This window comes from Gallus gallus, chromosome 18, assembly GCF_016699485.2.
Source record: "Gallus gallus isolate bGalGal1 chromosome 18, bGalGal1.mat.broiler.GRCg7b, whole genome shotgun sequence".
Lineage (NCBI taxonomy): Eukaryota > Metazoa > Chordata > Aves > Galliformes > Phasianidae > Gallus > Gallus gallus.
The window spans coordinates 6,228,203-6,253,926 of record NC_052549.1 but is presented as its reverse complement, the minus strand read 5'-3'; the positions used below and the strand labels follow the sequence as shown (position 1 = coordinate 6,253,926).

General features: G+C 41.2%; 1 long non-coding RNA gene across 1 annotated transcript in view; it reads right to left on the bottom strand.

The window, feature by feature from the left end:
* The window catches only part of LOC107052251, a 243,894-nt gene that overhangs the window by 98,224 nt on the left and 119,946 nt on the right, over positions 1-25,724 (bottom strand). The gene's annotated exons all lie outside the window — the stretch shown is intronic.

Below are 25,724 nucleotides of genomic sequence, written 5' to 3'. Positions count from 1 at the left end.
ACCGTATCTGAAAAACACCAAACATCATAATTCAGTGGCTGCTGAACTTACAGGACTACCTTCTCTCAATTGCTGTTAGTCCAGCAGATTTGTACAACGTGCACTGGTGGAAAAAATCAGTGCACAATTTTAAAACTGCAGTTTTACTGCCACAGATTAACATCAGACTGAACAGAACAGCTGAACAGCAACGCTGTGGCACACATTCATACAGATATCTGCTCCCAAAGCCTCCTCAGCAGCACAGCAAACTGCTGCTTTCTATGAGTTTTTGGACACAGAGCTCACTGTATTTTTTATTAATTTGAGCAGCTGTATGCAGTTCTTTGCAAAGATACTTTTAATAGCATGACCAAGCAAGGCATCCTCTGAAAAATGCAAACAAGAAATGAGCATTCCAGATAAATGCTTTACTAATATTTTACTTCCAAATACTAACTACTGAGATATGTGATACTCATACGCAACGCTTCAGTAATGAGAACCAGATAATATTTTATGTGAGCTGAAAAATGAAATACAAAATTCAGCTCAGAAGGGAAATCCTGTGCTGTGTATTCAGACTAAAAGATGCTGCTCTCACTGAGAAAGGCAGTTTCACACTGAACATTCCCACAAAATGCACAGTTGAGTGTTCCTGGAAACTCTGAGACCTCAAATAAGCTCTGCTCAGAGCAGTTCTGCTAAGCATGCTGGTTCCAGTTCAGGACATCTGATAACTGCACACTGACAGCAGTGTCCTCTGTCCATCTCAGCTCCTGTCAGAGCCTCACTGCCTCTAACCCTAAGCTTACTGTCTTGACCCACAGCTGCAGCAATGAGCTGGAAAAGAAATGAAATTACCTGAATCGACAAAAATCACATCCTATTTCCAGGGATTAGCAGTAATTAATAAAAAATCTGTGCATGTACTTTTCTCCACTGTTCCCAAACTGTGTCTATCTCTAGGCTGCCCCTATGTCTAACCCCTACTCAAGATGTATGCCACCATATCCCAGGGACCATTGCCAATTTTTTTTTATGTCTTATCCTACCTATTTCTTCAGGTTTAAGACAATGCCAGAATAAATGATACGCTACTGCACCAGAATTTCAGCCTGACCAGAAGCCATACATCAGTGACACCTATCTGTCCTGGGAGAAACGGAAGACATTCCCCTGTAGCAGTCTCAATCTGCATTTAAGTTCAACAATCCACTCTGGAAAGTATGGCCGTGATTGAGCATGATTTACATTGACGGAGATCTTGGCATTTAGAATATCCCATCAGCAGTTCCTTTCCCTCACAGAATCAGTAGCTTCATTATAGCTTTTTATGTCCTTTTAACTGGCTGGAATTAGTCATTGATGTAGGCAGGATACCAGACTTCCTGGGTTTATGTTCTCATTAGATACAGTCAATGCTGAGCACACCGTTGGGACGGTGCTCCACGTGGTGAGCTGCATGCCAACTGCAGTCCCATTTCCTTGATGAGGAAGGATTTCATCAAACTCGTTGCAATTCTACTTTCCCCACATCCTCAGTTCCTTCTTTCAACCTACATCTTTTCTTTTGCTTCACTGGTGGAATCACAAAACCACTTCCTCAAATGAAGCTCAGGTTGGTGCTGCTGTGAACCATTATGGCCCACTGACTGCCTTTTGGATCCAGAAGGCTGGTTACAGGCACACGATGAAGACCTTAAATCTTAACAAATGAAATTTGGGCATAAAAGACTAAAAAATGTAATCAAGGTAAAAGCGTGGCTATGAACTTTCCTCAAGATCCCATCCCTCCCCAAACACGACTGGCAGTGGTTGAAATGAGTTCTGAAATTTTTCCCTTTGGACTCGAATGCTCCCTCAGCTGCTTTTAATTATTACAGTTAAATGCAGGAAAGTTTTAACTGTAAGCTTTAAACATCCTTCTAAAGATAACTTGAGGGAGTTGAGATTGGGAAAAGAAAGAATTAAATAAGCTTTCTGTCTTTTCCAATCTGCATTGCTTTTCCACCCAGTGCCCTGGCTTTTCATCCCATGTCTTTTCAAGAAGGTTCATTAACAAGCATCTTCAGAAAGAATAAGAGAAGAGGATGGAGTACACGATCGCTGGCAGATTGAAATGCATGTCTGCAGTTGGGCCGGTACTCAGGAGCAAAGAAATTCTGACACAGTTCGGGTTTGTGTTCGTGAAGGATAACTATTTTGAAGGTGTTTTGTTTGTTTTTAATTCAGGAGTCGACATGAAACCTCACTCAGGAAATTCTCTTTGATAGCTGTGTGAAAGGAGCTTGCAAATCTATGCTGGCATTGGTGTTCCTGATGGGAAGGTTCCCAAACGATGCACAGTGGTTTCAGTGTATCAGCCCCTGGTTTCTGCAAACAGCACACGTGGAACTCAGCACCCAGGCTGCACTGCCAGAAAAGAGTGCTGCTACTCCTAGAGATCAGTATGGGGCTATGGGCAGAGTAAAGGAGCTTTGGTTTCAGCTGGATGGAGCCATGGAATCAATTTTTTACTTTTCCTTCTTTTCTGAAGTTCGAGTTAAAAAAAAGATTAGAAAAAAAGAAGTGAAAAAAAGATTAAAAAAAAAAAGATCTGTGCCTCTGCCTACTAAGCAGAGATATCCAGCTCAGCACTGACTTGTCTGTGAATCACTTCTCCTTGGGCATTTCCAGTATTTCATCCTGTGGTTTCATTTTTACGTGGCAGGCCTTCTCAGGTGAGCGTTATGGAAGGCCATTATTTCCTCCTCTAACTTTTGTAGAGTGTACACCAGGAGCAGCTGAAAGCAGCCTTATAATTTCCCAGGCTGGCAGTGTTCCACGGCTCTATCTTTCAGGCAGCCTAATAAGCCAGGAGTGAAAAGCAGCACTGAGAGGGGCAGGAGAGGAGAGACGCAGAATGCATCAGAAAATAGCAAAGAATCAATACTGACGTAGACGTGGCCACACTGTTAATGCAAATTGGCACAGCTTCATAGACATCCATGTAAAAAAAAAGATATTAATATGTGCAAGCTGAAAAGAGGCTTTCATTCAGGACCTGTAATTTTCATTTCTTTTGCCAAAGTCAGAGTCATGGACCAGAAAAGCCCATGTGTCACCAAGGGTCATCATCAAGGATCTATTAGAAGGCAGCCAGCAAACACCACTGAGACACGAAGGAGAAAGAACAGCCCTTAAATGAAACATTTAACCCAAATCACCAAATTCTAACCAACAATTCTATTGGTAGCTGGAGCCACTTTCAGAATGACAGTAACCCTTGGGGCACTGCCAGAAAGATAGGCCAATTTATGGTCCTGGAAGAAGAACACATTAGCTGGTGTGTTGTTTAGTATTTGGATTACCATTCCACCACCCATTAGTGAAATAGAAAACATTTAAAAGATGTTAAACTATTATGCGTGCAGGACACGAGCACTCTAAAACTTCCTGCTTGCCCTGTCACCATTAGCACACTAGTTGTTTTACCAAAACCATCCATGTTTTCACCTGAACGGTTAAAGAAGCAGCAGCATAATGTCTGCTTATCCTTCCAATTAGGGAGGAAGTTGAGATTATGCAGAAAATTGTATTTGGATCATACTCTGCCTGACCTTTAAAGGCTGCCTGCATTCTTAGTTACTGCTTCTTGGATTTGCACAAATTAATATATTTATCGTTGCTACTAAGATAAACAAAACTGAATTCATAAATACAGATTTATGTTTTCCCTGAGTTTATCCAAACTGAAACATTTGCTGTTTCATTTGTGTCACTTAATGCTGGTCTATCAAACGTATTTGCAGGAGGAAACACACAGAAATCAGCAACTGCACTCCGTTTGGTTCCTGCGTGGGTTCAGATTTTGGACAACAATTTGTTGTGTTGAGTAAATTACAAGTCTGAGCACAGATAAAACCAGCTGCAGGTCCTCAAATAGTGCATCTGCTTTAGCAAGATTACAAAGGGTCATGAAGAAGCCTAAGTTAAAATTCTCCGTACAGTAATCATCATGGCCTCTCTCACTCCTGCTTTTCTTTTCAGTAATGGAAATTTTCAACGAAAACCAATGCCGAAGTAAACCTAGAATTCTCCAATGTGAAATTAATATGTGAAACAGAAGGTACAGAGAAAGGAAAACAGCAGCTCAAACACAGGAGCAGATTTCTGGTCCTTTCATAATGCTGGGTTCCATTTGCATCCCAGTCACCCAGTCATTTCAGTGAGCCTAATGGGAAAATGAAGTATTACCTGGTGGGGGTAATGAGTGACCAAAGGTACCAAAAGGACACCCCAAACAACCCCAAGAAATGAATTCTTCAAACTTCTCTGCCATTCTGAGCCAGGAGCTCACAGGCCCACTCCATCTTCCTCCCAAACCTGTCCACGTGCTCATACCCAAATTCCCTTCCTTGCCATCATAACAGCGCAATCCACTCAGAATGTACAAGGCAGGGAGGAAGCAGACTCGCCTGCCACGGTGGGGTCTGCTTCATTACCAGTGGCTTCTGCGTGTCAGATAATGCACATTTAATGGCTATTAAATGCTTGAAAAAGAGAGAGCAGATAAACTTAATTAACTGTACCTAAAACAGTGGGGTGCCTGCTGCTTCTCAGGCTCTGAGGTGCTACTGAAATAATAACTACATACATCCAGAGCAGAGAAGTCAGGTGGGAAGGAACAAAGGAGATGCAGACACAGGTAATAATGTACTTAATTAATAACACAATCAAACGGTGTAACAGAGACACTGTCAGAGCAGAAGGCAATGCCTTTCCTGACATCATCTGTCTCCTATCATTTGTCCAACTGCCTTTTTCACCACCACTCCCCTGCAGCCCTGTTGGGGTCCCTGGTGCTTGCAGTGGGCACCCAGGGGCAGATCAGAACAACCTAAGTTGCAGGGATGCAGGTTCATAAATGCCCCCTATTCCACCCTGGGGGCTTACTAAAGCTAAATGAAGCATGTCTGTCACTGATACGAAGAGGTAACTGTGTAATTACACGGGCTGATCCTTGAGGAAACTACAGCTTTATGGATTTTTGAAGTGAAAACACATTTCTGAGATGTACAGCTGGCAGCTGCAAACGCCGGGCACTTCGGCTGGCAGCACAGAAGGGCAGGCATTGCCTTGGTGCCTAAACCACGATGTGCAAGGCTGTACAGATCCTGGAGTTACTGAAAAGTCAAATGTCCAGCTTGCCATGAAAAGAACTTGGTCCACCTTTGAACCTTATTCATTAAAAAACAAGATATATCTGATTATGGAGGATGAGCTGTGAACCAGAGCATTAAGACATAGGGGAGGAAAGGTCTGTACTGGTTTCAGAGCATTTGCTATTGGTACAGGTTACTCTTACTTGATTGTATTAGCACAGGGCCAGATTCTATGTAACTTACGTGCTTGTTTAAAGAGAGGCATGAGATTTGTCAAGTACATCTTCAGGTGGGAACATGTGAAAACACGCCCACACATAGCAGAGGGCTCGCAGGGCACACCATCCCAGCTCTGCCCTCTGCAGCGGTTTGTTTCAGGTTTGCAGAAGGCCCGTGTGCAGGTGGGGTTATGCAATTCATTTTTTGTGTCCCTCTCTTTTCTCCTTAGCATCTCTTCGATTAAAAGGATTGTTAAAAGATATACTGTGTGGTGCGTGCATTGACGTGGATGCTCTTGGAGAGGCATGGTGAGATAGCAGAGAAGACTATTCTTTGATAAAGGAGTTGATCATTGATTTAAATGATTGTTAAATAATTCATTTGATAAAGAATATTCAGTCACACACAGCTGCAGTGGTAGAAAATTTAACCTTGAAAATTATTAAAAAAACAGTTGTCAAAAGTCACAGCTGCTGTTATACATAAGCAATATATACAAAGACAGTAATTTACTGGAGTTTTCAAACACTGTATTCTTAACAATTTCTCAGCCAGGTATTTTTCCAAGCACAACTACTATATTGCATTACTTGCCACATATTCAAAAGATGGTAAGAGATATTTTCTTATAAATCTCTAGGAGCCTGTTTTATGTGTCATGATGAATACATGGAGAGACACATGCTGTAATGGAAAGTGCCATCAGTCACAATGAGCCCGTAAAGATCACCAGAAGAAGGCATGGGGAACCTCAGGGAAACGAACCAAACCACAAGTCCATGAGCTCAGGTTTATACTTTGTACATTTACAACTGGTTTTCACAGAATAAAGGAGACCAGATATCATCCCATCTGCCTTATCAGAGAGAGAACAAAATTCTACAATATCAACATCGAAACGGGCCACAAAAAAGCTCGAATTATTAGGAACGTGCACATACAATACATGGTGATGATAAAAATATCAACTGGAAGTCCAAAAGAGAGCCCAACACTTTCATTCAGGTCTCGGTCACATAGCAAGGAGCACTGAGCACCCACAGCGGGAGGCCGGGATTTGGGTTTAGGAGCAGCCCTCACTGCTTCCCTCCTGAGCGCCCTTCTGACAGATGGCTGTGGGGCTCTCATTGGGAGCTGCCTCCTCCTCTGCTTGTACCGCATGGGGACACATCAATGCTTGTATCCACTTCTCAAACCCACTGGGTTCCAGACCAGACTCCAAAGGGCCAGGCAAATTATGGTAGCCTACAGCTCTGCCATAGGATTTTAATTTGGGGACATTTTTTTCCTCCCAAAATATGAATTCGATCCATCTACCCCATTCAACAGGATGTGTCAATTACTGCATTCTTTAGAGTGACAGGTTTGCAAGATGGATCTTCTGGCTGTAGAATTTGTTCTGTTCTCCTCTGTCAGAGCCACATCGCTAGGAGAGTATCGTAATGGGGCTTTAGAATGAACAGCATTCATAAGCATCAAGCAGATCTGCACAAAGGGGAATATACGTCTCTTTCTTGTCAAACCCTTGAAGTGTGCTGCTTCAGTATCTTAAAGGATGAGAGGAAGGGAAAGAAAGCCCCAACTGCTGTGAACTTTGATGATGCACGTTTGGCACCCCAGCTTCTCTCAACTTGGCTTGGCTTTAGAAGCTGCACATTTTTATAGAAGGTTTTCATACAGAGACTCACATCTGCATAGAGTTTCACTGCAACTATTAGAGAAAGTTTTAGCTTATCCTTATCAGATGTAATCCCAGATGAGAAAACAAAGTGGTACATTAAAAAGAGTCACACCATGAATGCAGCAGCAGTATGCAATTGCTGGCTTCTGTTTCAAAAGCACGCCATGAGCACACTTATCAAAGCAGCCTGTTTGGGGACTGGGAAGATTGCTCAGCGAGCATTTCAGGTGGCCTGCTCCTGCAAAAAGTACAGAGCTCTAAGAGATGTCCTGCAGAAATGAGAATCACTATAGGGAAAGTACAGAGAGGAGGTCTGACATCATGAGTTCATCCAGATAAATAATTTCTAATTTTCCTAAAACACGGCTCCATATTTACCAGCAGCTGAAGTGGTTGAGTCCTCCAGCTGTTATCCTTTCCTCACCACCCAAACCTCTCCCAGCAGTTCTGCTTACAGCCCAGGGAACAGCCAGGTTCTTAGGAGCTGAAAGCCTGGAAGACTCACAAACAAGTGTGGATTTCAGCTGTACCTCACTATGGGCACAAACTGGTCACAGTGTGCTGTGTGGCCAGGCTGGTGCCCCACTGCCAGATCCCTTCCCAAGTGCTGCTGGCACCATTGGGCAGGCTCAGTTCTGAGCACACTCCATTATGGGAAACTCAGTGAATAAAGGACTGCGGGATAACTCCATCAAACAAACATGCCAACTGCTTTCTCTTAAAAAATGGCTTCATGGTGCTGTTTCTTTATTGGTTTGGTTCAAATAGTCATATTCATCAGAAGAGAACATTAACGGCATGCTGGAACTCCCAGGAACAATTATCTCCTGCAAACACGGCTGATGTTACAGTTCTGCACAACTGTCTGTCTGTCCTTGGCATGTTTAACACATTCACATTCAGACAGATACTGACTGTATATATCTGTTTTACTGCCGCTGTTGATTTGACAGTTGCTGGCAATTCTCCTGCTGATTTATTTATCTGTTGTACCCCTGCTGTTTTTTCCAAAGTGCTGCTTCCACAGAGTTTCCAGGCTGTTCAATATAACCTGCCTCAATCAACTTTCCTATTTTCTTTTCTTCCTTCCAATAGTCCCAAAGTCCAAGGCACCTATTTTTCAACTTAGAACATTCTTTCAAAGAGTAATATGTACTGTTTTCTAAGAACACTGCACTGCTTTACTTGGAATGGGAGAGCCAGAGAGGGATACCCCAGGGAGGGTGCTGCCAGCGGTGCCCTGCTGGACACAGTCAGACACGCTCTGCAGGCAATGATATCCGCCTCCCCCGTGCACACCGCCACGGCTCTGCAGCCAGCACTGCTGGGAGCAGGGAATACAAGTGCTGCAAGTCAGGAGCTCCAGCTCCCAAACAAAGGACAACTCGAGCAGCTGCTTATAGCAGGACCAGAGCATGACAGGATCTCATCTGTGCAGCGCTTACCCTGAGAATCTCTACGGCATTTAAAAGAGCCACAGCTAATGGCAGCAGGGCTGCACATGAGATTCCATCAAAATAATTTCTAAAATTGGATTAGTTTTCCAAGAACACCAAAATCCTCCAATCCACTGCAGAAATTTGAGCACTATGGTAGTTAAAAACAATACCACTTATTTGCATGAGCAAAAGTTACAGACTCTCAGGGATTATTATCGCGCAACAAAACCCCTTCATCCAAAATGAGTTTCTTTTCTCCTTGTTAACAATTAGACTAATTTCTAATCTTGTAAGTTTTGACTTAAATTCTACCAAGTGTGTAAGATTTCAGAATTAGTTTATACCAAAGACCAAAATAAGCATCAGCTCCTGTGAGCACACAAACTCAGCCTGCATGTAAAGAATTGCTGTCTCTTTTTTGTGAGTTTGAGCTCAAAAGGACTTTGGATTCAAAGCCATCTGAAGTGTTTTCCCATGTCAAAGTAGCTTTGGAGCAGTGGAAAGCAGGACTAAATGAGGACAGCACTGAATCTCAGTATTTTGCTATCTTGGTCTTCCCTACACCCAGAGACACCCTGTTCATAGGCTATGCTGCTTGGGTTGGATAAAATTAAGAGCTTTGCCTCAGAGGAGAAATTAATACTTTAACCTACTTTGATATCCTGATACCACGCTCCTTTTCATATTTAACTGATCAAGCATTCTGCTCCACTTATGGGCGTCCCCATACATTTTGTTGCACGTTCTGCACATAGCCCCCCAAGCCCAGTGTGCCCCCAGTTGTAATTCATTTTGTTCTCCAGTCCCGAATCTCTTTGCTTTCTCCCAGGGCAGCACTGTCAGCTGGAGCAGCCACACGAGTCCACACCTCCAAAGCATACCTGCTCTTCCCACTCCCAAGCCAAGTCCTGAGTGCTGCAGCTTTATCATCCTTAATAGCTGCTGACAGCTCCATTAGTTGAACCTTAAAACCATGTACTCCATATGCACCGTGCATGTTTGCCACGAAATCCTATAACTGATTGCGTCCTATTTATATCTGATTTACATGCACTCACTCTAATTATATCATTAAACTTATACACAGCCATTGCCCAAAGGATAATCTGTCCTAAGCTATTACCACAGAAAACAAAGACCATCACAAAACAGATCCCAGTTGGCTCGTGTCATTTTAGAAATTAGAGGCTGAAGTCTGCTTCCAGACAAATTGAAAGAAGAAAGAATGTGTCTTCTGCTTGTATTCTAGCAGGCTTTAACTTCAGAGTTTCTACCTTGCATTTTTCTTGCATTCTCTGCCTGTATGTATGTGACATACAGAGCCATGGGACAGCAGCAGAGGTTGAGCCCTGGGAGCTCAGTGAGGCAAAAACATTGACTCCCAGCAGTTCCTGTCCAGGACCATCCCCACATCCACAGGGATCAAAATGACCCAGCATCAGTATTCCCAAACTTCGACCCCCCACTGTTTGAAAGCCCCTTTCCACTGCTGTTAGCACGTTTTCCCTTCCTCCCTCCCACCTACAAGTAATCCATACTTGCTATAGTTCAATACTCTACAATTTCAGCCAGAGATATGAAAAATAAATCAAACCCTCCCTATATTACGGTAGGTGACCACCCCCAAATTAACCATTATTAAGGTAGGGGTTTGTGTTGCTTTCTAAAGCACAAAGCAGCAGTAAATTACCAAAAACTATTTAAAAATAATTAAAGGATGGAATGCTGCTCTCCTGTGACAGAGCTCCCCAGTGTGCATGCAACCAGGGGCAGAGTCTGGCACAACACCCGTGGCACTGCCATAGACAGAGCTTTTCACAGCAGCCAGATGGCAGGTGAATGTTTCCACAACTGCACGCTTTGCCCACCTTCACCTCTACACGGCACCCACACCCACCAGAACCAACAGAGCTCCTCCAAGCGGGCACAGCAGCGTCCCAGGAGGAACCGGGCTGCCAGTGAACCCTGACAGAGCCACCAGTGTGTGTGAAGGCTGCAGCTGATGCTGGGATGGCCCCATCACCAAAGCCATGTGCTCCTCACACTGGAGCTTGCCAGAAGACAGCTTCATCAGCTTCCCTCTGACACGCATCTGAATCCATTCTATCAGCAAGAAGAACTAATGATGTTAAAAGCGCTGCTACTCACCCCCAGCAGGCTACAGTGCTTAATCAAAAATCACTGAAATCAAGAAGACAAAAACTCCCATAAAATTTCCTGGTCTTCGGATCCATCACTTATGTGAGGGAGAATCAAATCTGATGAAAATAAATGAACATTTTGTTGGGGTTGATTATTCTTTTTTCCCTCTCAAAGCCGCACACATCTGACATTTCCATTAGGATGCTGAATATTCGGGAAGTCAGGAGCATCAATTTCTCAGATTTGACAGTTCAGTATGTGATATTTTTCAGTGTAAACAAATACAAAATATTTTATTGCCTCTTTATCCAGGCATCTCAAATGCCACTCTGGTTCCAGTAATTTATCAGATGCAGACTGCTAAGAGCGTTTGCCTGAGATTCGCAGTTCCTCAATCAAAGCAGGATGCTCGCTTTCCCATTTCATGCCTACCAGGACTTCAGTGCAAATACATATTTACGACAAAAACCAGAATGCAGCCAGTCTGTGCCCTTCCATCAGTAGTGACTTGAGTAACCTCACCAGTGCAATAATTTGCCTAAGATGTACTCCGAATTTGTTTGTTCAGAAGGCCACGTGAGGCAGCAAAAGGAGCTCAGGATAATTCAGCAACATAAGCAAAGTTTTGTTTGTGTCTGTAATGAGCTCACCAAAACTCATAAGCTGCAGACGAGTTTAATTAAAGTCAACAGAGCAAAGAGATTAAGCACTTAAGTGTGCTATCTTTGTGGCTTACAAAACTTGAGTAAATCAAATCATTAAACTTTAATTTGCCTGAGATTAGGTAAGATTGGCATAGAAATACTTGGGCCTCCCTTCATCCTACCTGTGTATTTTATAGCATCTCTCACTGCAGCAAAAAAACCACACAAAACAAAGCCCAAACTTGTAAAAGAGAGCAGGAAGCAGTCGGGGCAGAGGGAGAGCATTGCTGGGAGCCATCCTGCCGGCATATGGGTGCAGAAAGCCAACAGCATCTCCTTTGTGCTTCTGTGTTAGCGGGCACTGCAGTACTTTCCAGATGATTCAAAAATGGAAGTGTTGAAGTGTTATCTGGTAGCTGTGTGCAAGAATCACAAAGATGGCCTGCTCCAAAAGCCCATCTCTCACTCTACGGCCTTTTTACTGCACTGTCAGACCCCCCCAAGCCACTTGCTGCAGTTCAGCATTGGACGCTCTGCCAGACGCCTGCCAGGACCAATACAAGACAAAGCAGGATAGCTGGTAGCAAACCAGCCATTTGAGACAGATGTGGCACCTATGTGCTGCCAATGCCTTTGAACATTCATCCTTGCAAAAATGATTCAGAGTTGGACACAGCCCTTATTAAAATGCAGTCACCTTGCTCTCAGCTGGATTAATTTCTTTAGGTATTGCTTATATGCCAGTACTATAGCCCACTCTCCTTTGCTGCTGCTCTTACCCATTCCTGAAATGAGAGAAAGGAGCAGCCAATTTCTTCCTGGTTCATTTCTAACCTTCTAAAATGCTACTGTTGAAAATATTTATAGTTTTTATATTTGCTGGCAACCTTCAGTGTGAGGCTAAGAAGTGGTATTTCTTCTTCTGAGAAAGCTGCTGAGCCTGGGAGCCCCCCAATGCATTTCATTACAGAGCATGCTGACAAAATTACCTCAAATTTTCCCTTGTTGAGAGGAGCAAAATTAACCGCATTTTAGATGACAAAAACATATTGTGTTTGCAAATTTCATGTGCAAAATATCACTCACTGATGAGACAAAAATTATGCACTGTCACATCGTATCAACAGACTCTCCAGAAGATCAGTTACCTCATATCACACTTTGAAAGTTAGCATTTCTACACTAAGCCTTTAAAATCACATTTACCAAACCCACTTACAGTTTTGAGACACCAATGTGAGCACCACTGATGTGTGCATTTCTGCCAAATTCTGACCTCTGTGTGAGAAGTCACGAGGAAAACCCTCTCCTCTCTAACTTAGATCTGGATTTAATGCAGGTTCCAGAAGGCCTACCTTAAGATCTTATGAAATTATCTCTTTTTTTTCATAAGCATTTGGAAATTATTAGAGATAAAAGGAAGCTGAAGAAGACTGAGGTATACTGGAAAGAGAGAGAAATGTTCTAATTAACCAAAACGAATTGGCTGACTCAGAATTTCTAAGTACTCACAACTTATACATGGATCTGTTTTTTGGGGTTTTTTTTTGCTTTACTCAGCTCCCACAGGAATCTGCATCTCACCTTGTCTAAACTCTGCATGCCTTTGCATGCGTCCCATTATCCCCACCAGCCTCCTCCTGCCTTTGGTGACCTCTGCTGTTGAGTGTCCCCTCTCCAGGGCAGCTGCTCTGGGTTATCGCAGAGATTTCTTCAGCTCCTGCGTATTCACTCACTGCTTTCTCTTGGGAATGGATTATTCATACTTGCAACAGAGGATTAATAGCCACTTGTCAAGCACTTGACAACCAGCGTTCATAGACAACCATAACCACTTTCAATAAAGACTTCTTGCTAAACTCCCGAAGCAATTACTTTTCCTTGCACCTTGAAATCACACCACTGCCACACTTTACATCCAATCCTCCCCTTCTTTCCTTTTCAATCTGAAACCTTCCTCCCCGCTCACTGTGCTTTGCAGGGGCCCTCCCACCACGTGCACAATGCTGTGCTCCATCAGCTCCATTGCACGGACCGCACACGACGGCTCATTCATCTGGAAACAAACGTTAACATCATCACTTCCTGCTGCTTAAAGCATTCAGCAGAGCAAATTACAGCTCAATGGGAAATCCAGTGAAATCCTTCAATACAGTGTTTGGAGCTCAAAGTTCAGTCTGGAATAAGCCTTCAAGATCCATTCACTGTACTTTTTTTTTCCCCTACATCTGTTCCCTTTTATGCCCTCTCTCCTTTGGCTCAGTAATTAGCTGAGGTAATCACTCTCTTCTATAAGGAATGCAAAGAATGAGTAAGAAGTTCCAGACTTCCCGCTTAGTTTTAAAACTAAAAGCTGGCTTCCTGTGCTCCAGAACCCTGCACTGCACGCGGCTCCCTAACAGCTCAGTGCTCCCTGCCCAAGATCTGCAAGATGTGAGATGCAGGCACAGACTGCAGTGGAGGTGGCACTGACAGCCCCCACGCACAGCTGTCTGCCTGCCTGCCAGCACACAGACTTGAGTTAGAATTGCAGGTGAGAACCCAGCAGCTCCCACTGACAGCGGTGCTGCTCGAGCTACAGAAGTGCATTTCACTGCTGCAGGTTACCTTCAACTAAAGCAAGCAGTGACTTTACTCATACATAACAAAATACAATGTCCTTAAAAACCTTATTATTATTTCCACTTTCTGGAATAAATAATTCCAGCAAAGCAATGAGATTATAGCACAAGGTACTGTTCAGCCTAAGGAAACGTAGCAGACGGCTTCCAAATATTAAAATATTTCATATTTCTGTGGGGTCTTTCATTCCACAACTAAAACATTTTTGCAGATATGAGTTAATTCTCACAATATTCACATGAGACAAAAATTACTGTAATAGCTTCTACCAATATCCTGGATGTGACTGCAGAGAGATTCCTGTTATATATTCTCTATTTTTCTGTAGTTTTTTACTTAATTGGAAAATAAGCACTGGAGATGCTCCAATCACACACTGAACATATTATGTTTCTTTTTTAAGCAACACAATATTCCTTGTGCATACCTCGTGTTTTGTTTTTTGCTGTAGAGAACTTACTGCCTTACATTAATGAATATGTAACGGTACGTATATAAAGATCTTAATTCCTAGCTGCATATATGCAGCTCTGCTGCGCAGAGAGTCTATGAAATCTCCCAGTTTGTGCTACAGGGACTTGACTATAAAGAGTAGCTGGGAGCCTCCTGAGATGGGCTGAGCTTCTCACCTCCTTTTATCTCAACTGAAATTGTAGCAGAAGGCATTTCACTAGGGGCTTCAATTTGCTAAACCTGTAACTGCCTTTGTTAAAGAGAGCTGGATCCAAATAGACGCATACAACCCAGGCTATGCACATTTACTCAACACAGGAAAAGTCAATTAGCCCGGAGCTGTCAAAATTCCCATTGATTTAAGTCATGCAGCACAAGACTCCTAGGAATAGGCTTTCTTGACGTGAACTACTCCTTCTTCCTAGGGGAAAAAACAGGAATTCCTTCTTCCCCTTCTCCACTTTTTGAAAATGCACATTCTCCTAAAGCCAGCTGAATTTTCAGCACACACCAAAGCCCAGCACTGAAGCAGCTCAAACAGTTCTTTACAGACTTTCCATCTACATTTCCACGTATATTTATAACTCCAGCAATCATCAACTCTTAACTTCTTTGGAGGACTAACAAACTTCACAGAATCCTAAATCTCCTCCACACGATGCCTTGGGCAAGGTGCTGCTCCTGAAGAAGCTGCTTTACCCCCTAATGTCTGGCCCCTCACTGCCCCATTGCTGCTCACCAACAGGAACACGCAGGCGGCCTCAGCATGGCCCCAACCCAACTGACAGGTCAGTAACTTTTTCTTCTTAGCAGAGGTAATGTTGAGTTATGCCCAAGTGTGCCGCACGCCAAAGACACTGCCCAAAATACAAAATGCTGCTTTGATTCACTACAAAGTGAAACCGGAACATTTCTATGACATTTCCCACAAAATGAGTGGGAATAGGAGCACGCTCAGCTGGCAAATGGAACAGAAATACAGGAGAACTCATAGGTCTAAGTCTGGCCTTGTTGCTTCTGATTCCTCACCAGCACCATTCCACAGAACGTCATTCCTGCTGCATTTTAACAGAGCCATCAGGACCCATATGCAGTTATATGCAAAACGTTGCTCCCTCCGGGCCCCACACGTGGTCTTTCACTCCGGTGTGATTTGCCATGCAGTGGGACTTCCCTGCTGATGTTCTTCCTGGGCCATACTGCGGTGACTTCTATGTGTAAGAAATAAAATCTTCACCTTTAATTCAAAGATTAAAAGTCAAGTTGTTTCTGTGAGTACTATTGCCTAACATATCTGATTGGCAAAAATAAGTGTGGGTTCACAGCAGATCTTTTTCTAAAAGCAGGACCACGATTTAATTAACCATTCTGCTAGCAAATTCTGAGCAGAAATTAAAAGTGGTTCAGATTAATGATTTTGCATTCACTGCTCTGGGAATTTCTTATGCCCCGCTGGTTTTAACTTCAAGTTTGTTACTTAAAAACCTTAATCAGGAGTTAGTATGGCACCTGATTAAGTCTTTCTTTAAACGTTCCTGCAATAATTTCCAGCTAAAAAATACATTACTGCACAGCTCACTTAACATAGGGCTCTGAATCAAATATGAGCTACAGTGCCGACAGTCTCTGCAGAAATCCAAACCCAGCACACGCTGAGTGATTTCTTCTGCTTCCACTTCTAACATGCAAGTCCAGACTAACTACCTTGAAGTTGCTTCAAATTAAAAGCTGTGCAAGTCAGAGCAGAATTTAATCTTTTTTTTTTTCATGTTATGAGGCATAATGAGCACTCGTACTGCGGTGAAGATGAGTAAAACCAGGACCTCTCTCTGTCTCAAATTTAGGTTGCTTGTGGTGTTTTATTAAGAAATAAATAAAAGCCTTGCAGAAATCAGTATGTGGAAGTGTTTGATTCAGTTCCACTAGACTCAAAACTCACGTATGAGATCACTCACATGCATTATACAAATGTTTCCAGACAGTTCTTCACAATAAAATACTGAAAAAACCCAGGGAGGATTGCCAGCGAACACAAACACTACGGCTACCAAAGAGACGTTTCCAAGTGACGTAAAAGCCCTTGTTTTTCTTAACTATTCTACTTAAATGCATCTTGTAAATGGCTATAAGCCAATGGGAAAATAACAATTGAGCAGATGTATGTACAGCTTGATGGTTTTTTCAAGATATTGAAAATGAATATTGTTCATTTTCATCTTGACACAAATCTCATTCACCAGTGACTTCTAACAACAAACCCGTACCTAAAGAACATGTGCTCTCTGTGGTGGAATGACAAATAACACAAATCTTTGAGTATCTGATAGTAGTTCGAGGCGGAGTTCAGTCAAAGCCTTCATGCAAAGGAACCAGAACAACAGACAAAATGCCTGAGGTTATTTCAAGCTACATTTGACTACTGCAGGTGCCAATTAATTACTTAAAAGGAAAGGTAATTGTAAATTGAAGAAGCCTGGTTAATTTGCACTTCCATTGAAGGTGATTGTGTCATAATGGTGAAAGGATACAGAAAAAAAAAGTTAATGTATCTATTGGACTAGATTTCACTGGCACTCCTATTTCTGAGAGTCTGAAGCAACTCTGAAGCATGCACAGTAAGCTGAGTTGCTCTGGCTGAAGGTTTGAATGAAAATGAAAGCAGACCTATCTATCGAAGGTAAACACAGAGTGGGTTGAAAGCTTTCCTACAGATCATTGTTCTACTGAACAATGTTGATTTAACAAACTCAAAGCATGCGGTAATACATTATATTCTTCGATCTTTTGTATGGAAGGTTATTAAAGCATTGCATTTCCATTGTCTCAGCAGCGCTATATTATCCAAGAAAACACTGAAATAACTGAAGTGAAACAAGGTTTGAAACTCTCTGAAATCAAAATGTCTCATTAAACTCTGCTTCCTTCAGCCCTTTAAAAATTGGTATGGTTTCTAAATTAAAAGGATATGCCCATGGGATGAAAAGTGCATTTTCAGCCTGTTCTAGTAATTACTTCAGCTTTACATGGAGCGAACAAGGACAGTATTTCATCCACTTGCTCTTCATTTTTACCTCTACTTGAACTCAACGGGCAAACATTTGATCTGCTGTGAAAAAGGGAAAGAAAATGAGACTACACACTGGAAGATAGTTAAGTTTGAAAAAGCAGACGGAGATCCTACACGGACATGTCACAGGCAACTGCGGGGACGAGAGAGTACAACTAGAGGTTGGTACAGACCTTCAGAAATTCATTAGGTGAGTGCAGATCTTGCATTAATGTCAAGGATTGAGCTGAGTGCTCAGCTCCTGCTATTCAAGCGACCTGCAGCTGGCGCAGTGCTCTGTGCAGTGCTTGGACAGCCCAACCCCGTGAACCACGAAGATGACTTCACCACAGGTGCAGTCAGAGAAGCTAATATTAAGCTAATATTTGAAAATTAACGGTAGTGTTTTCTCTCATTCCTTAGTAAGTAAAATACAGAGAGACCTGAGTACATGTGTGTGATGAAGGTCCAGTGGACTTTCTGTTCACACTGCAGAACTTCTCACATACTGCTTTTATCTTCGTTCCTGCTTGTGTTCAGCAGTATGAAGTTCACTTTGAGTTCTCACATCTCAGACAACATGGTTTGAAGTGGAGCAGCCATATACAGAATGTCAATGAACACAACATCCTTCACCTAGAAAACATCATTTATAAAGCTAAGGAAAAGACCGTGACAGGTCTACATCAGCAGTTCTGGAGTAAGACAATTTATGTAGCTGAAGATGATGACTGGGGCATAATCCACAAAGCAATGAAAGCCAAACACTGCTATACAATTGGATTGTCAAGTAATTGCAGTAAAGTACCAAACTATTAACTGCAGAGGAGAAAAACTGTACTGAAATGACACTAGATCAAGAATGACTTTCTCTTTTTTTTTTTTTTTTCCCATTGTACCAATATCCAGTGGCAAGTCAAGGAAAGCTACCACAGTTTTATGAAGTAACAACACACACCGACTTGCTTCAGATTCTGACTTGTCCGGCTCTTCAGACTGGGCATGGAATTCCCACAGTGATAAAGCAGACAAAAATCAACAAACAAACAAAACCGCTATTTATTTCAGCATTTTAAAAAGGCAGATCACCAAAACGAGGGAAGATGCTGGGGGCACTTAAGAGAACACCCAAGCCACCAACGACCTGTCCTTGCATAGCAGTTGTGTGTCAAAGAGCATCGCTCTTGCTTTCCACATCTGTCCTCCAGTAAACAGCAAAGAAGCCCACACCAGAGGTTGGGCTGGAGCAAAACTGCTCAGCAGGACATTTCTGGCAGTTTGTCTGATACTTGGAAGATCTTCACTAAAAGGAAAGTAACTTCCTTTCCATTCTGTTTATAAAACAACTGCTTGTAACACTGCTGATTTCCTTGTACTGGGGCCTGGCCTCAACTCTCCGTATCAGCTGTTACCGTAACAGCTTACAGCTCATGTCACTGAACCACAGCTTTGCTCTTCTGGGGAGCGATGACTCCTCAGTTGTCTCAGATTGGTTCATCAAAAATAGATCCACAAGCAATAATTTTTCTAGACGCTTCTGACATTTTGGTCCATAATCCCCAGGCAACATTGGTCTCATGTAGGAATTCTTCAGTCAAATGCCTTCAGGGAGATACATGAGCAAAAGGTCAACATTTGCTAACGTGAATACTCGTTTTAGGTGTCTCCTTTTGTGGATGCTGAACTTCTGACACTTATGGTTCAGTGTTTAGGAAGGCAGATAACTCACTGCCTTCTGGTAGTAAAACCTCTCATGTTTTCTCTTGATAGGCACTGAAATTACAAATTAGTTAAAAAGTCTCAAAAAAATACAGTGAATTTTAAAGATGTTATATTTCTGCTCCCAAATTTTGTTTACATTATGAATCTACTTCTCAAAATTATCAGTTTGAGTTAGTAGGTCAACAGCTTATGGGAAGTAACTTGCAGTCTTAATGTAGCTTTTGAGTTCAATAAAGCGCTGATATTTTTTGAAAACAAGCAAGATAATGAGTTTATAGAGAAAAAGTGCAATAATTTTCAGCTACGTTTAATTACTGGCGTACCTCTCTACTTCCTAGTAATAACACTCTTTAATTATGCTTATGAATGTGCTGGATTTCCCATACACCTGTTTAATCGAAAACAGATGTTCATTTTGTAGTGGGTTATTTTCATAATATACATCACTATTAGCCTGCTATTGCTATCATAACACACTGGGAAAAATAATATACAAATAATGCAGAATGGTTTCTGTGGTTATGAAGTTAACTGCCTATCTACTGCTACCATCACCATCAGTTATTTGATAGTGCACTGCACTTTTTGAGTTATTTTTACATGTACTCTTCAACTTTTTGTTTGGCTGTACCAAAATAACAGTTCAGGTTATTCACTATTTTGTTGGTTTAGATAACAACCTGCAAGCAAACCATCCTGCCGGGTTCTGTGGTGAGGGCACTTCGTATCCATCCCAGATAAGGCAGAAGATACTGACAAATTCCATATATGAAGGGTCACTAAATATTCTTCATTGGAGCAATTCCTTTTTAGCAGCATCAATCTTCACAAGAGTAGAACTAATGACCTAAAAGTGTTAAGACCCTGTGGTTCCTTCTTAATCTCCTGAGATTTCTAAAAATGTGTGTTAATAGGATATTAAGGGACTAATGCAAAATGGAGTAAGATGCATTGAACACATCTTCCAGAGAAGTGCAGAACACACACTATAAAACACAAAAGCATATGATGTTTTCTCTTAATAATTAATATAATGAAATCTCCATCCAGAATTAATTTGCAGCTGAGGTGTAAATAGCACAGTCCTCACCTTTCCAGTGATGGAAATGGCATTGGGGTGATCCAGGTTCATCCTGAAATCAACTTTGTTGTAACAGTGTTGTGCTGCTTTTGGACATTGTTTTCATAATCTTTTTAAGACAAAGAACAGCATACTTGCTGAGTGGACTAATTATTAACTGAAATTAAGTAAGCATTTCAGCTTTTTCTATGCATCCACCAGTCTGAATGGCTGTTCTTGTACTGACTGTAGAAGTCATTTAGCTAATACTATCTGCACACTTACCCAGTGGACATAATACAGGCAATTGTGATCTGTTGATTAATCTGGAGTCAGGTTGTGAGGTTTCCCTCATCACCTGTTGATCGCTGTGAGGTTTGCCTTCTAGAATCCTCTAGACATCACAGAATCTCTTGAGGGCTTGTTAGTGCCCTGACACGAGAGCAATCTGCAGAAAGTCAACAACAGTAATTCTCCTGGGATTGAACTGAAAAATTAAGTTCAGGCTATAATGTATTATGTTGGTCTTTTTAGATCGATTGAGGATCGTTCCACAAAGCATCAAAAAATGGGACCAAAGCCAGCTCCCACCTCACACTGTGCTGCTGAACAGGAACTACTGGATCTGAGGATTGAGGAAAGGTGCTAGTTTTGCATTTCGATTGAGTTTTTTTTCCTTCATAAAATATACTGAACATCACATAAAGAGTAAAGAACTGCTACTACATGTCTGATTCCAAAACAGGAAAGTGAGACACACTGCCAGCCAGCGCAAGCTATTTCATTTCAAGAAAGAGATTTCCAAACTCATTATCAAGTCTACAGGGAATACACAATATGAAACATAACACGAGCAGCTAGAGTAAACTTTGATTTGATTTCCTTTGGCAGTAATGGTTTCAGATAACCATTTAAGATAAACGCATTTGAGACAAACTACCCAGGGTACAAATTAATAAAATGTAAACCAACAACAATAAAAACAGCAAAAAAAGAAGTGGGAGGAGCTGAATTTTTTTAAATTCTGAAGCACAACCACAAATCAGTCATTTACCTTCAGTGTATTTTTAAAAAAAGAATAATTATTAAAAACTCTTCTCAGATCTGCTGATTTACTTCAGCATGTGATGCAATAGCCAGGTGAGAAGTAAATTAGTGAATGGTTGCAGTATAGGAACAGTGGGGAAAGTAAACTTTATTAGAAGATTATGCATTAGATCTGGATATAATTGCATTTTCTCTAATCAAAACTACAAGAAATGTCATTTTACTGAGTGTAACTATTTGCAAGGGAACGAAAAATTCAGACATGCTTTTAACTGGATGGAAGCAGTAACACCAAATGGAAGCATTACTGACCAGAATACTTCACTCTTTTTTTTGACTGTCATTACTCTTTGTTCCTTCACTATTAATAATTCCCTACATTGGTAACATTGAAATTATAAGGAAAAACATGGCTGTCCCCTTCACATTTAAGACCTTTTCTGTTTTCTTTTTTTAAATACTTTTGATAGCTTCTCAGTCTTAGTTGAACAGTTTTGGGGTGAAACCTCTCTTCCTTTGGAGGTCAACTAAAATTCACTACTGCCTTGAATCTGGTCAGCTGACTCTTGAAGGGAAGATTACTTATCAAGTGCATGGGTACTGGTTGTATCGCACTGGTAACCATTAAGGTGAGCTGGTGTTTTTTTTTTTTTGATATTTTGCTTTTTTTTCTCCTGAGTTCAGAATCTCCATGGTTCTAGGAACTGTTCTATAAAGCAGAGTTCATCATGTATTCCATCCTTGCCCCAAGGCCTGCCTACAGATTTTATCAAATGGATCTTTCAGTGCACTTGGGTTAGAGAGCATCTAAACAAAGATTCTGAAATCACAAATTTTGGATGCAGGTACATCAACTCTGCTTTTTGGCACTAATGCCATTTTGTGGATCTTGCTTTCCCAGAACGGAGACAGCTCGTCATAGAAATGAGACAACAAATGACTAAATGGATAAGATTTTCCAGATTCAGAGTTGTTAGTTGAACCCTAATTCTCATAAACCAAAAACATAATCACCGCAATCATAACTGCATGGAGTTTATTGACTACTCCACGCAAAAATTAACTCAACACTTAATGATAAATTATAATAGATTCTGTTTTCAAATGGTTAAGATCTAATTTATAATGGCTTTTTTTCAATACATGAGTCATGTAAGTGATCCAGACCTTTCCCCGATGGTCCAAATATTAACTGTGTCAGCACGGTATTTTCTTCCCCTCTCGGAATAAAAATTTAGCAATAAACTCCAGAGGCAAAGAGGCATCTAGCTAATGGCATTCAATCTAAGCTTATTGCAGATCGACCTTGAATGCTGCCAAGTCTCTAACATGTGCTGACAATACAGCATCGTTGCTAAGCTACCTATTATTAATCTTTGCAATGAAAAATGAAGAGGTCAGAATGTGTTGAAGGTGTGTTTATTACAGAGCTTGCACAGAGGGTCTCAGCTGAAAGCTTGGATATTTCACCATATTTATTGCTAAGAAAAGCTTTTAATCTTTTGTAAAGATTTGAATCTGATTGACAAACCACCGCTTATGACACTGATCATTTCTTAATTAAATAGAAGAAGAAATACATATTTTTAAGTACTCTTCTGTCTATATTTAGGCCAACAGAAAAGGAAATTCCAGTCATTTGTAATTCAAATTGAATGATTTAGCACTATATTTCATGGTCAAAGTTGCAGTATGGTCTAGAAAAGCCTTGTAAAAATGCATGGAGCAATAGTCAGCTTTTAAGAAAGAATCATGATTTCAAAGTTCTCCATTCTTTTTGTCTTCCCCTATCTTCTGGCTTTACTTCTCATGGCTTGGATTTTTTATCAAGTTTTGTGGTGTTTTGGTTGAAGATCAAGATCACATAGAGAAACACAGGACATTCTATATCAATAAATCATCAAACAGAAAAACAAAGGCCAATGAATGGGATGTGTGCACAAAGAATGAAAAAGGGGGAAACTCCACATCCTTTGAAAGAAGAAAAGGCCAGAATAAGAGCAAAAAGTAGTCTTGTGTCATTCTATCAAAAAGCAAGTGATATAGAAGGTGAGGAAGAGATGGAGTGTATCTTTTCAAAGGAGATATGCATGGGTTATCAAAGTCCTGTATGCAAGAGATGTTGCTGCACACAGTGAGCCCAAGAAAAAAGTAGCCAATGCTTTCCAGGAGGCAGGAGATCTCCTTGAAAAAGCAAAAGTCAAAAGCCAGCCAACCAAACTTTCTGAAGACTTGTTTACAGGAAATGCTTTATCAGCAAGAGCTGAAGCATGAATGTCAGAAGACAGCTGCATGGAGGTTTTCTCTCCCATGGGAATACTTTTGATGTGGATTACAATAATTTGGAAGGTTGTCAGTCTTCCCCAAAGCACGCGAGAGGAAAGCTGAGCTGGAATGGACAGATGTTTTTGTAACTGAATGCGTTAACATGATATACACCTCTCACTGGTAAAGCTTCATCACGTAAAAGCTATCTTTGCTTCCCTAAAACTAATTCCAGGAGTACACTTTGATGTCTCCCAGCGCCATCCATGCCAGCACATGGACACAGCTAGAGTGCACATAGAAAATGTGACTGAATTACAGCGTCAGTAGCAGAATGCAGCAAGGACACCTGGAAACAAATGTGTTTTGAGCAAGCAGTATTTAGGGATTTTGTTTCTTAAGTACTTAACATTAGATAGTGTTTCCAAGTAGGGTGAGGATTTGGGAATGAGCTCATGCAGAGGAGATTCATCTGTTTTAGTGGCTCTCTCCACCTGCTTAGGCAGATCAGTAGCAGCCAGAGATGTTCTTCTCTTGTGCTTCATGGCATCATCACCCTGTTTTCACTTGCTTTTAGTTCATGCATGTGAACATTTAGATTGTGGCAGATTTGGCAGTGTGGATTCTCATTTATGAACAAATCAGATCTATTAATGGTCATACACACTTCCTGATCTCTTCCCTAAATCCTAAACCTGACAGAAATATTTTGGTACGTGCTGAAGTGCAGCTTTGTTTCAGCTAGTTTTGTATGGCAGAGCCACTCCTGAAAATAAACATACTTACTAGGAAAGCATTGCTTGTGCTGAGGCCATGAAGCGTGGCTGGAAAATAAGAGAGACCTTTAATCAACGGCATGAGCTTGGAAATTTGGTTTGGTTCCAAAACGAAAAGCAAAAGAGATCTGTCAGGATTTTGAGATGATACGAGAAATAGTCCCTGAAGACAAGCTTGCAGGCCACAGATGAAGACATTCTTGTTTGGAGGGATTTGAACCAAGTCTGTACATATGCCACAGGAACACATCACTGCTCAGGCAGTGTCAGAGTGGAGCCCTCAACAGATTAGCCAAATCTTACTGGGATTTGCCAAAAATTTTATGAAGAAATCAGTTTGAAACTCTTTCTCAAATCTATCAGCAGATAAAACTTAAGGGGAAAACTACTTGTTTTTGTGTTTGTTCCATCTGGGACTTTTAAGCCTTAATAGCAAGTGTTATTTTACTTAGGCTGTATATGCAATTTTTATGAAAAATTGGAGAAAATAAAAGTAACCGACTGCGTAATCAGACAGTACAACTACAGTACAGCTCTCTTCTAATGATGCAAGTTTGCAAATTCCACAGCTGAAAGCCAATCTGCAGCATCACTCTCTGATACATATGCAATAGGTGCGTGAAGAGCTCAACTCCCACTGTGAGCACACAGGATCACACCCGCTGTTCAATCAGAGAAGCAGATAAAGAAGGGCAGTGACTGAGAGGGTCATGTACCCAACAGGTGAGCAATTACATGATGAACGTCTTAAATATTTTACTTCAGCAGAGCAGCTTCAATTTACACCAGCAGTGAAGCTGCCCTTTGTGCACAGAATGATACCTGAAGCCCATATTTTCCTCAAGTCAGTGGCCACATTTGCATGTCTCCTTGAATAGGGTTTCTTACCAGAGACAAAAAAGATTTTGTCTTACAGACTATTCTAGATGGCCAAGCAGAATTCAAGGCACTTTATGTCACAGTATACTTATCCTAGTGTTGAATTTATACTTGCAGTCACAACAGCACATTATAGGTAACATATTAAGATGGAAAAACATGCCACCTAAACTGTGGATTTTTATTTACAATGCATTTGACTGTTGCTTTACTGCAGCAGGAACTATGTACGTGATGAATATAAAGTGTGAAGCCAACCAGCTTAAGTAATGGCAGAAGCTATTAGATTAAAGGTAATTCAAAAAAGCACACTGAAATGGGACAAAAAGCATAAGAATCTCATAATACATTTAGTTCTGTAGCTGTTGTTTGGATGTTTGGAGTGTGCTGTGATAACCACTTGTGCTGTAGATTCTGCACATACATTGGTTCAAAGTTTCTTAAATGGTATATTTATCTGCATGACCCAATATAATTATGTATTTAGATCCATACTTCTAAGATCAAAAGCATTTCAATCCTCAACTTTCAAGCCTAGTTTATATATATCACTTTTACATTTCTTCTGAGTTTGCCGACTAATAGTTTCCTGATTAGGAATGC